Source organism: Pseudophryne corroboree, unplaced genomic scaffold (assembly GCF_028390025.1).
Source record: "Pseudophryne corroboree isolate aPseCor3 unplaced genomic scaffold, aPseCor3.hap2 scaffold_330, whole genome shotgun sequence".
Lineage (NCBI taxonomy): Eukaryota > Metazoa > Chordata > Amphibia > Anura > Myobatrachidae > Pseudophryne > Pseudophryne corroboree.
The window spans coordinates 424,934-437,096 of record NW_026969985.1 but is presented as its reverse complement, the minus strand read 5'-3'; the positions used below and the strand labels follow the sequence as shown (position 1 = coordinate 437,096).

Sequence of the window (12,163 nt, the reverse complement as noted above, 5' to 3'; positions counted from 1 at the left end):
TCTGTAAGGCAAGTAAAAGGGTGTGGGCCCTGCAGCACTACCTGTAGTTTGCATTGTGCATTGGAAGGCACAAAGTAAGCAGACGGGAGGAGAAGTCAGGATAGTGCACAAGGTTATAGAAGGGAGGGGCTCAAGAAAAGAGAAGTGGAAACAGACAGCATACTAGGCTGGAGAGAGACCTGAGACAAAGAGATCTGAATTATACGAGAGCCGTCCAGGGGAAACACAAATTATGCAGTCAAGTTTCCCACATTTGGGGAAATCGCAAGGGGCAGCACACCCAGAGTGCAATGGGTGAGCCTTGCCCTGGGAGAAGCACCTTCATGATCATAGTATCTCACCTGGCAGGTTAGTAGGAGTTGGGCTAGAGCTGGGGAGGGTCGCTGCTCGGGCACTACCTTTCAAGTGAAGGAGATCCAACTGAGGCAGCACAAGGGAACTCTCAAAAGAAGAACAAGGCTAGAGGAAGATCTGAGACAAAGAAATCTGACTTTACCAGAGCTGACCAGAGGAAAGCACAAACACAGTCCACCACTACCACAAATAATGCAGTCGAGTTTCCCACATTTGGGGAAATCACAGGGGTCAGCATACCCAGAATGCAATGAATGAACCTCACCCTGGGAAAACAATCTTCATGACAATAGTATCTCCTATGCAAAATAAGTATGATTTGGGATAGGGCTGGGGAGGGCCGCTGCTCAGGCACATCTCTGTCAAGTAAAGGAGATTCAACTGAGGCAGCACAAGGGAACTCTCATCTGGGGACAACAACTGCAGGGAGAACACATATTTTCAGATGAACATGGGGTGGCAGAAGGCTGCCTAATACTGAAGCACCGCCAAACAACAAACCAAATGCAACAACTAGTGCAAGCATTCCTGGGGGATGGCCTGCAGCAGATGGATTTGAATATGGTGATGTCATCCAAGCAGTGGGTCAAAGTTGGCTTCAACCCTCGTCTGCATATGAAAAGAGAAAAGGAGCGTGCAGGGCATGGAGGCCTTTTGTGGTGCTTGGATGACCCCTAGTTCGCATTAAGCACCCCCACCCTCCTTCGGTGTGGGGCTCATGTTGGCCATTCCCCAGCCCCTGAAGCATTCAAGCTGATTTCTTGCAGCAGCTGGGCACTGTAACAGCTCCAGAGCTGCTCTGTAAAGCAAGTAAAAGGGTGTGGGCCCTGCAGCACTACCCGTAGTTTGCATTGTGCATTGGGAGGCACAAAGTAAGCAGACGGGAGGAGAAGTCAGGATAGTGCACAAGGGTATAGAAGGGAGGGGCTCAAGAAAAAAGAAGTGGAACCAGACAGCAAACTAGGCTGGAGAGAGACCTGAGACAAAGAGATCTGAATTACATGAGAGCCGACCAGGGAAAACTCAAATTATGCAGTCAAGTTTCCCACATTTGGGGAAATCGCAGGGGCAGCACACCCAGAGTGCAATGGGTGAGCCTTGCCCTGGGAGAAGCAACTTCATGATCATAGTATCTCACCTGGCAGGTAAGTAGGAGTTGGGCTAGAGCTGGGGAGGGTCGCTGCTCGGGCACCCCCCTGTCGAGTGAAGGAGATCCAACTGAGGCAGCACAAGGGAACTCTCGAAAGAAGAACAAGGCTAGAGGAAGATCTGAGACAAAGAAATCTGAATTTTACCAGAGCTGACCAGAGGAAAGCACAAACACAGTCCCCCACTACCACAAATAATGCAGTCGAGTTTCCCACATTTGGGGAAATCACAGGGGTCAGCATACCCAGAATGCAATGAATGAACCTAACCCTGGGAGAACAATCTTCATGACCATGGTATCTCCTATGCAAAATAAGTATGATTTGGGATAGGGCTGGGGAGGGCCGTTGCTCAGGCACATCTCTGTCAAGTAAGTTGCATTTGATTTGTTGTTTGGGGGTGCTTCAGTATTAGGCAGCCTTCTGCCCTACCATGTTCATCTGAAAATATGTGTTCTCCCTGCAGTTGTTGTCCCCAGATGAGAGTTCCCTTGTGCTGCCTCAGTTGAATCTCCTTTTGGAGAAGACCTCAATAAGATTGTAGCTGATCTGGCTACTGCTAAAACAGCTTGCCTACCTAGTATGACTCCTACCACGCAGAAGGCTAAAAGTACTTTTCTTGGCCCTTTCATCCTCCAGGTAAAGCGTACCCAAGGTCAGGCATACCCAAAGCAAGCTCATGTTTCCAGACCTGCCAAGCCCAGACTGAAGCAATCCTGGGCTGCCCATCAGCCTGCTTCCAAAACGGACAAGCCTGCCGCATGACGGTGCAGGCCTCCCTCTGGGGGATCCCAGGGTGGGGGGCCCGACTTCTAGGTTTGGCAAAGAAAGGTATAATTCTAAGCTAGAGAATTCTGTTTGGAGCTCACCTTGTACTTTGTGAAGAAATAATCAGCATTGTGGCTGAGCAGATACATGTAGTGTGTGGCTGCAAACTGCATGGATCTGCTGCGTTGTAATGCTGATTCTTTTTTTTTGCAAAGTACCAATAGCTTCATATAATGTTCACAATTTTTATGCAGGATCAAATAGCTCAATAGGTAGGGTGTTTGATTAGAATTCAACAGGTTATAGGTTTGAATCCTGGGTATGGTAGTTTGAGATGTGTTATTTAATAAAGTATGTTGTTCTGACTGCCGGCATCCTATCACCTGGGATATCATACTAAATAAATGGAGTTGATCAAATTTTTTTTTTTTAACTAGGGACAATTTCCAGATACTTCTCTTTATAACTGAGATTGCCCCCTGGAACTTCACATCAGTTGACAACTATGCATGAGTGGGCAGTGCTTGCCCTGGATCTGTCCACCCATTTATGTGCCGCCATAAAATAAAGCATGACTAACAGTTATCCTGGGCGTACACTACACAATTATCTGTCAGGCTATCTATCCAGTCTGGATGGATGGAATGAAAATCTGGTAATGTATAGGAGCAAATGTCAATTAACCATTTGCTCCCAAACACTAGAAAAGTGGTCAAAAATGGTCATTACACAAATTGGTTAAACCCAAAATTTAACCAATTTGTTTAGGGGACCATTTTTGTCCATTTTTTAGTGTTTGAGAGTAAATCGTTGATGGTCATTTGCTCACATAGATAACCGGATTTCTATTCCAACCAGCCAGTGTTGGAGAGATGGTCTGCCAGATTACATAATGCATACCAGAGCCATAACTAGACTTTTTGGTGCCCTGTGACAGAGAATTATATGCCCTCCCCCCCATTTTTGCAATATGGACAAAAGGCGCATGCCTTGTGGGGAAGGGGCATAACAAGATTGGTCTCAGAGAAAGCACATGAGATATGAAGATATATCTAGTATACTTGACACTCAATGGTTTGTGGTTTTGCAGGGGTGCCCTCCTTAAATGCATATACAGTCACACATGGCATGTTTGTGTAAATGGCATATCAGCAGTCAGCACTAACTGGTGACATGCCATTTGTACAAGTAAGCCATGTGTGACTAATATATAAACATACTTTATTAAATAACACCTCAAACTATCATACCCAGGATTCAAACCTATAACCTGTTAAATTCTAATCAAACACCCTACCCATTGAGCTACTTGATCCTGCATCTATTCTAACCTCCAAAAACAGATTCAGTTGCATTTTCCAGCGTGTTTTGTTTGCGCCTTTGCAAATGTCTTACATCGACAAACTTATTTAGTACTATTTTGCAAATAGGGTTACATTGTCGCAACATTGTGTTCCCTAATTGCTTGATTTTTTAAATGCAAAAATTGATAAAGACACCTGATAATTGCTCTGTGGAGTCTTCTTTTGTGTCTACTTCTTATCTACATTTAATTCCCTACCTATAATCAAGGCATTTTTAAATGCTGGGTGCTGCCAGGACGTGAGGCCTACCTAGTCTTTAGATCTGAATTTGAATGTACTTGTGAACTAACTTAATTTCCTACTTCTAAATTCATTCCTAAATTCACTACTTACATTAATCCTGTAGTTGGGCATTATGAGCCTTCAATTGTGGGCATTGTTTTGTGTCCAGACCAGCAGCTGGTGGTGTGCATTTGCTGGAAAGGCATCGAAGACCTCCGATATGCTGCATCTCCTGATGTGTGTCTGCCTCAAGTGGCTGTCAGCAAATGCATGCTAGACACCCCATTCCAAGCTGATTGTGACATCACGGAACATGCATCATAGAACAGGCATGCTAGAACATGGGTCTTCAAACCTGCGACCCTCCAGCTGCTGTGGAACTACATATCCCAGCATGCCCTGCCTCAGTTTTAGCATACCTTAAAAGCAAAACTGTAGCAGGGCATGCTGGGATGTGTAGTTTCACAGCAGCTGGAGGGCAACAGGATGAAGACCCATGTGCTAGAACCAAACCGCAGGTACATTGAATGCTAGCAAGCTGAATGTTTAAATCCTTTTTGTTCCGCAGCATTCCAATGCGGAAGATTCCATGGAACCAGAGATTATTCCATTGAGAAGGACATGCTGCCTGGATGACTGCACTGTGCAAATTAAATCACGGAGCCAGTTGGCTTGTGGGTGGCTCTGGTGACTGGGTGGTTGGGTGGGCGGTGTGTCGGAGGTGGAGCACATGCAAATGAATGTGTATCATCCAGCTAGTGAGAGAGAAAACTCATGCAGGAGTGTGCCTGCTTGTCAGTGAGTTATGCACCTTGCCAGACGTCAAATCTACATGGAGCAACTGGAGGGGACAAGAGCAGGTTTGGAAAATATAGACAGAAGAGCATATATGCTGGCGCATTCTCCATGATTGTGTCAGCTTATGTTTTGGTGCACTGCACTTTCACTAAGTTTTAGCCATTTTGTTTAAACGCAAGTGTAGTTGCTTCTCGCTCTTTTGGCTGTGATATTGTATTGTGGTTGAAGAGTCTGCTGGAGGGATTGTTTTCTTCATTGGCGAGAGACTGGAGATATTCCAGGATGGAAGGCTTGGGAACACTATCCGTTTTTCAGTTGTGGAAGAGTTGAAAGACCGGATTGGACTACATTCTATAGTAAAGGGTATCTTTGTATTTATTAATCCTCCCTTTATATGTGTCTGTCTTTCAATAAAGCTTTGGGCTTGTGATTCCGTCACCCTCTTACACTCCACACCCATAGCCTTATTAACTATTGTATTGTTTAAATGTATAGTGCAGTTCATGATTTATAGTGTAGGCTGACCTGTGCTGTAGTTCTTGAACTGTACTATACCGACAGCATTTGTATTGTGTTTTGGCTGTGCTGCAACACAGTACTTATGTGTGTAATGTTTATGTATGTTTTTTTGCTTCTTTATGTCAATAAAGACTGCTTTTTCAATCCAATATCTGAAAACAATCAATGTTTATCTTTGATGGCAATAGAAGTGGTATGATATTTGCTGCTTTTGAAAGGCAATATCTGATATGTCCCCTATCTGGGAACCATATATTAAATGGCTTTTCAGAAAAGGGAGATGGGAGAAGAGCTTTCAGTACTTGTAGGACCGATGCACATTTCCTATTCTAGCCTCCAAAAACAGATTCAGTAGCATTTTCCAGCGTGTTTTGGATGCGCCTTTGCAAATGTCTTACATCGACAAACTTATTTAGTACTATTTTGCAAATAGGGTTACATTGTTGCAACATTGTGTTCCCTAATTGCTTGATTTTTTAAATGCAACAATTGATAAAAACACCTGATAACTGCTCTGCGGAGTCTTATTTTGTGTCTACTTCTTATCTACATTTAATTCCGTACCTCTAATCAAGGCATTTTTAAATGCTGGCGGCTGCCAGGACGTGAGGCCTACCTAGACTTTAGATCTGAATTTGAATGTACTTGTGAACTAACTTAATTTCCTACTTCTAAATTCATTCCTAAATTCACTACTTACATGAATCCTGTAGTTGGGCATTTTGGGACTTCGATTGTGGGCATTGTTTTGTGTCCAGACCAGCAGCAGGTGGTGTGCATTTGCTGGAAAGGCATCGAAGACCTCCGATATGCTGCATCTCCTGATGTGTGTCTCCCTCAAGTGGCTGTCAGCAAATGCCTGCTAGACACCCCATTCCAAGCTGATTGTGACATCACGGAACATGCATCATAGAACAGGCATGCTAAAACATGGGTCTTCAACCTGCGACCCTCCAGCTGCTGTGGAACTACACATCCCAGCATGCCCTGCCTCAGTTTTAGCATACCTTATAGCAAAACTGTGGCAGGGCATGCTGGGATGTGTAGTTTCACAGCAGCTGGAGGGCCACAGGATGAAGACCCATGTGCTAGAGCCAAGCCGCAGGTACATTGAATGCTAGCAAGCTGAATATTTAAATCCTTTTTGTTCCGCAGCATTCCAATGCGGAAGATTCCATGGAACCAGAGATCCTTCCATTGAGAAGGACATGCTGCCTGGATGACTACACTGTGCAAATTAAATCACGGAGCCAGTTGGTTTGTGGGTGGCTCTGGTGACTGGGTGGTTGGGTGGGTGGTGTGTCGGAGGTGGAGCACATGCAAATGATTGTGTATCATCCAGCTAGTGAGAGTGAAAACTCATGCAGGAGTGTGCCTGCTTGTCAGTGGGTTATGCACCTTGCCAGACGTTAAATCTACATAGAGCAGCTGGAGGGGACAAGAGCATGTTTGCAAAATATAGATAGAAGAGCATATATGCTGGCGCATTCTCCATGATTGTGTCAGCTTATGTTTTGGTGCACTGCACTTTCCTCCACTAAGTTTTAGCCATTTTTGTTAAGCTCAAGTGTAGTTGCTTCTCGGCCTTTTGGCTGTGATCTTGTATTGTGGTTGAAGGGTCTGCTGGAGGGAGGGATTGCTTTCTTCATTGGCGAAAGACCAAAGATATTCCAGGATGGAAGGCTTGGGAACACTATCCGTTTTTCAATTGTGGAAGAGTTGAAAGACCGGATTGGACTACATTCTATAGTAAAGGATGTCTTTCTATTTATTAATCCTCCCCTTATATGTGTCAGTCTTTCAATAAAGCTTCGGGCTTGTGATTCCCTCACCCTCTTACACTCCACACCCATAGCCTTATTAACTGTTGTATTATTGTACAGTTTAAATGTATAGTGCAGTTCATGATTTATAGTGTAGGCTGGCCTGTGCTGTAGTTCTTGAACTGTACTATACCATCAGCATTTCTATTGTGTTTTGGCTGTGCCGCAACGCGGTACTTATGTGTGTAATGTTTATGTATGTTTTTTTGCTTCTTTATGTGCATCGGTCCTACAAGTACTGAAAGCTCTTCTCCCATCTCCCTTTTCTGAAAAGCCATTTAATATATGGTTCCCAGATAGGGGACATATCAGATATTGGATTTCAAAAGCATCAAATATCATACCACTTTTATTGCCATCAAAGATAAACATTGATTGTTTTCAGATATTGGCTTGAAAAAGCAGTCTTTATTGACATAAAAAAAAACATACATAAACATTGCACACATAAATACAGTGTTGCAGCACAGCCAAAACACAATACAAATGCTGACGGTATAGTACAGTTCAAGAACTACAGCACAGGCCAGTCTACACTATAAATCATGAACTGCACTATACATTTAAACTATACAATAATACAACAGTTAATAAGGCTATGGGTGTGGAGTGTAAGAGGGTGAGGGATTCACAAAACCGAAGCTTTATTGTAACACAGACACATATAAGGGGAGGGTCAATAAATAGAAAGATATCCTTTACTATAGAATGTAGTCCAATCCGACCTCTGTGCTCTTCCACAACTGAAAAACAGATAGTGTTCCCAAGCCTTCCATCCTGGAATATCTTTGGTCTTTCGCCAATGAAGAAAACAATCCCTCCCTCCAGCAGACCCTTCAACCACGATACAAGATCACAGCCAAAAGGCCGAGAAGCAACTACACTTGAGCTTAACAAAAATGGCTAAAACTTAGTGGAGGAAAGTGCAGTGCACCAAAACATAAGCTGACACAATCATGGAGAATGCGCCAGCATATATGCTCTTCTATCTATATTTTGCAAACCTGCTCTTGTCCCCTCCAGCTGCTCTATGTAGATTTAACGTCTGGCAAGGTGCATAACCCACTGACAAGCAGGCACACTCCTGCATGAGTTTTCTCTCTCACTAGCTGGATGATACACAATCATTTGCATGCGCTCCACTTCCGACACACCACCCACCCAACCACCCAGTCACCAGAGCCACCCACAAGCCAACTGGCTCCGTGATTTAATTTGCACAGTGTAGTCATCCAGGCAGCATGTCCTTCTCAATGGAAGGATCTCTGGTTCCATGGAATCTTCCGCATTGGAATGCTGCGGAACAAAAAGGATTTAAATATTCAGCTTGCTAGCATTCAATGTACCTGCGGCTTGGCTCTAGCACATGGGTCTTCATCCTGTGGCCCTCCAGCTGCTGTGAAACTACACATCCCAGCATGCCCTGCCACAGTTTTGCTATTAAGGTATGCTAAAACTGAGGCAGGGCATGCTGGGATGTGTAGTTCCACAGCAGCTGGAGGGTCGCAGGTTGAAGACCCATGTTTTAGCATGCCTGTTCTATGATGCATGTTCCATGATGTCACAATCAGCTTGGAATGGGGTGTCTAGCAGGCATTTGCTGACAGCCACTTGAGGGAGACACACATCAGGAGATGCAGCATATCGGAGGTCTTCGATGCCTTTCCAGCAAATGCACACCACCTGCTGCTGGTCTGGACACAAAACAATGCCCACAATCGAAGTCCCAAAATGCCCAACTACAGGATTCATGTAAGTAGTGAATTTAGGAATGAATTTAGAAGTAGGAAATTAAGTTAGTTCACAAGTACATTCAAATTCAGATCTAAAGACTAAACACAAAACACAAAATAAGACTCCACAGAGCAATTATCAGGTGTCTGCATTGTTGCATTTAAAAAATCAAGCAATTAGGGAACACAATGTTGCGACAATGTAACCCTATTTGCAAAATAGTACTAAATAAGTTTGTCGATGTAAGACATTTGCAAAGGCGCAAACAAAACACGCTGGAAAATGCAACTGAATCTGTTTTTGGAGGTTAGAAAAGATGCAGGATCAAGTAGCTCCATGGGTAGGGTGTTTGATTAGAATTCAACAGGTTATAGGTTTGAATCCTGGGTATGATAGTTTGAGGTGTTATTTAATAAAGTATGTTTATATATTAGTCACACATGGCTTACTTGTACAAATGGCATGTCACCAGTTAGTGCTGACTGCTGATATGCCATTTGCACTAAAACAAATTAAAATGGTAAAAGTTATTGTACTTTAAGTAAAAATAAAAGCTAAAATATCAACCCCAGTTTTGGATTACTTTAATGAACAAAAAAAAAATGCATATAGCAAAGGATAGTTTCAATCTGCCTACCTCTGGGTTATGGGCCCAGCATGCTTCCATTGCAGTACTCTGCTGCACATGTAAGTGCAAGAGATCCTGAAGCACTCACTCATCATGCGAAAGTACCAATGTGTTTCTTCATTGGTTGCTGGAAGAAACATCTTACAAAAACTCTCCAGATTATTGACTTTTTAAAGTTTTTCTAGGAAACGTTCTAGATGAATGCTTATTAATCTTTGTCAGTATGTACTTTTCGCAAAGTGTCTCTGTGGCGCAATCGGATAGTGTGTTCAGCTATGAATCAAAAGGTTGGTGGTTCAATCCCACCCAGGGACGTAATTGACCTTGTAATCAGATTTTGGTGATATTTAAGTAGACAAGTCAAAATTGCAAACCCCCTCTTATGGTGTAGGGTACCTGGCCTTCTCTGATGTAATCAGATTTGATTAAGTGATTTTATAAAAAAACAGCTAGGAAGCACAATTTAGCAGTGGGTTGCAGAGAAAAAGAAAAATGCTGGCAGAAAAATCCAATTGAGTGATTAAACAGCTCTTCATTTTCTGGCTTTATTTTTATGATAACAAATTTGTTCTCTGAAAAGTGTCCACAAAGCCAAGTATCTGATTAACATCTTTGTAGGGATGTTTTTTCACCTATTACTAAATTAAACTTGCTTCATTGGAAAGGCAGCAAGATGCATCCTCATTTCAATATCTACGGAAATAATACAGGTTGACACCAGGAAACATTAACGCCACTGCATCTTTGCTGTTTTCTCATGTGGAAGTCTGTTTAATGTGAAAACAAGGTGATATCTAATTAGCACACAGGTAAGGAATTAAGAAAATCTTTATTTAAGGGTGAAGATGTTTCTCACAAAATCGTTGCCCCAATGCATCATTGAAATTCAAGCTGGAAAGATGATTTTAATATATCACTTGTACATTTTGTATTGCTCTTCTGGTGACAATGTAGTTTGTTTTTGTCAATTACCATTTTAATAATAGGGTAAAGAAAATTAAGTGGATTTTTGAAAGAAAACAATACTGTCAATATACTATTAAAACAAATTAAAATGGTAAAAGTTATTGTACTTTAAGTAAAAATAAAAGCTAAAATATCAATCCCAGTTTTGGATTACTTTAATGAACAAAAAAAAAATGCATATAGCAGAGGATAGTGCTGCCGCAACACTACCTGAGATAGTGCTACCCCGACTACCAACTGTTCCCTGGATCTTGCCCTTATCCGGAGATCGTCCAAGTAAGGGATAATTAAAACTCCCTTCCTTCGAAGGAGTATCATCATTTCGGCCATTACTTTGGTAAAGACCCGGGGTGCCGTGGACAAACCAAACGGCAGCGTCTGAAACTGATAGTGACAGTTCTGTACCACAAACCTGAGGTACCCTTGGTGAGAAGGGTAATTTGGGACATGGAGATAAGCATCCTTGATGTCCAGAGACACCATATAATCCCCTTCTTCCCGGTTTGCCATCACCGCTCTGAGTGACTCCATCTTGAATTTGAACCTTTGTATGTAAGTGTTCAAGGATTTCAGATTTAAATTAGGTCTCACCGAGCCGTCCGGCTTCGGTACCACAAACAGCGTGGAATAATACCCCTTTCCCTGTTGTAGGAGGGGTACCTTGATTATCACCTGCTGGGAATACAGCTTGTGAATGGCTTCCCATACCGCCTCCCTGTCGGAGGGAGACGTCGGTAAAGCAGACTTTAGGAAAACGGCGAAGGGGAGACGTCTCAAATTCCAATTTGTACCCCTGAGATACCACCTGAAGGATCCAGGGGTCCACCTGTGAGTGAGCCCACTGCACGCTGAAATTTATGAGACGGGCCCCCACCGTTTCTGTTCCTGGGAACTGGCTGTTTGCTGCAGCCTTTTTCCTCTCCCTCTGCCACGGGGCAGAAATGAGGAGCCTTTTGCCCGCTTGCCCTTATGGGGCCCAAAGGACTGCGCCTGATAATACGGCGTCTTCTTATGTTGAGAGGCTACCTGGGGTAAAAATGTGGATTTCCCAGCCGTTGCCGTGGCCACCAGGTCTGTTAGACCTACCCCAAATAACTCTTCCCTTTTATAAGGCGATACTTCCATATGCCTTTTGGAATCAGCATCACCTGACCACTGTCTTGTCCATAACCCTCTTCTGGCAGAAATGGACAGCGCACTTACTCTTGATGCCAGTCGGCAAATATCCCTCTGTGCACAACGCATATATAGAAAGCATCTTTTAAATGCTCTATAGTCAGTAATATACTGTCCCTATCTAGGGTATCAATATTGTCAGTCAGGGAATCCGACCAAGCCACCCCAGCACTGCACATCCAGGCTGAGGCGATTGCTGGTCGCAGTATCACACCCGTGTGAGTGTATATACATTTTAGGATATTTTACTGCTTTCTGTCAGCAGGTTCCTTAAGGGCGGCCGTATCCGGGGACGGTAGTGCCACCTGTTTAGACAAGCGTGTGAGCGCTTTATTCACCCTAGGGGGTGTTTCCCAATGTGCCCTATCCTCTGGCGGGAAGGGGTATGATGCTAATAACTTTTTAGGAATTAACAGTTTTTATCGGGGGAAACCCACGCATCATCACACACTTCATTTAATTCCTCAGATGCAGGAAAAACTACAGGCAGTTTTTTCTCACCCAACATAATACCCTTTTTAGTGGTACTGGTATTATCAGAAATGTGTAAAAACATTTTCCATAGCCTCAATCATGTAACGTGTGGCCCTACTGGAAGTCACATTCGTCTCTTAATCGTCGACACTGGAATCAGTATCCGTGTCGGCGTCTGTATCTGCCATC

The 12,163-nt window shown here is 43.4% G+C and overlaps 4 non-coding genes across 4 annotated transcripts; all 4 read right to left on the bottom strand.

Moving 5' to 3' along the window:
- Positions 1-192: 192 nt before the first annotated feature.
- On the bottom strand, positions 193-356 carry LOC135018896 (U1 spliceosomal RNA). Its single transcript, XR_010216525.1, has one exon. It is a non-coding gene; the product is annotated as a U1 spliceosomal RNA (small nuclear RNA).
- A 150-nt stretch (positions 357-506) lies between these two features.
- LOC135018803 (U1 spliceosomal RNA) lies at positions 507-670 on the bottom strand. Its single transcript, XR_010216437.1, has one exon. It is a non-coding gene; the product is annotated as a U1 spliceosomal RNA (small nuclear RNA).
- Positions 671-1,344: 674 nt separating this feature from the next.
- Positions 1,345-1,507, bottom strand: LOC135019002 (U1 spliceosomal RNA). The gene has a single exon (XR_010216621.1). It is a non-coding gene; the product is annotated as a U1 spliceosomal RNA (small nuclear RNA).
- Positions 1,508-1,659: 152 nt separating this feature from the next.
- LOC135018771 (U1 spliceosomal RNA) lies at positions 1,660-1,823 on the bottom strand. The gene has a single exon (XR_010216405.1). It is a non-coding gene; the product is annotated as a U1 spliceosomal RNA (small nuclear RNA).
- Positions 1,824-12,163: the final 10,340 nt, after the last annotated feature.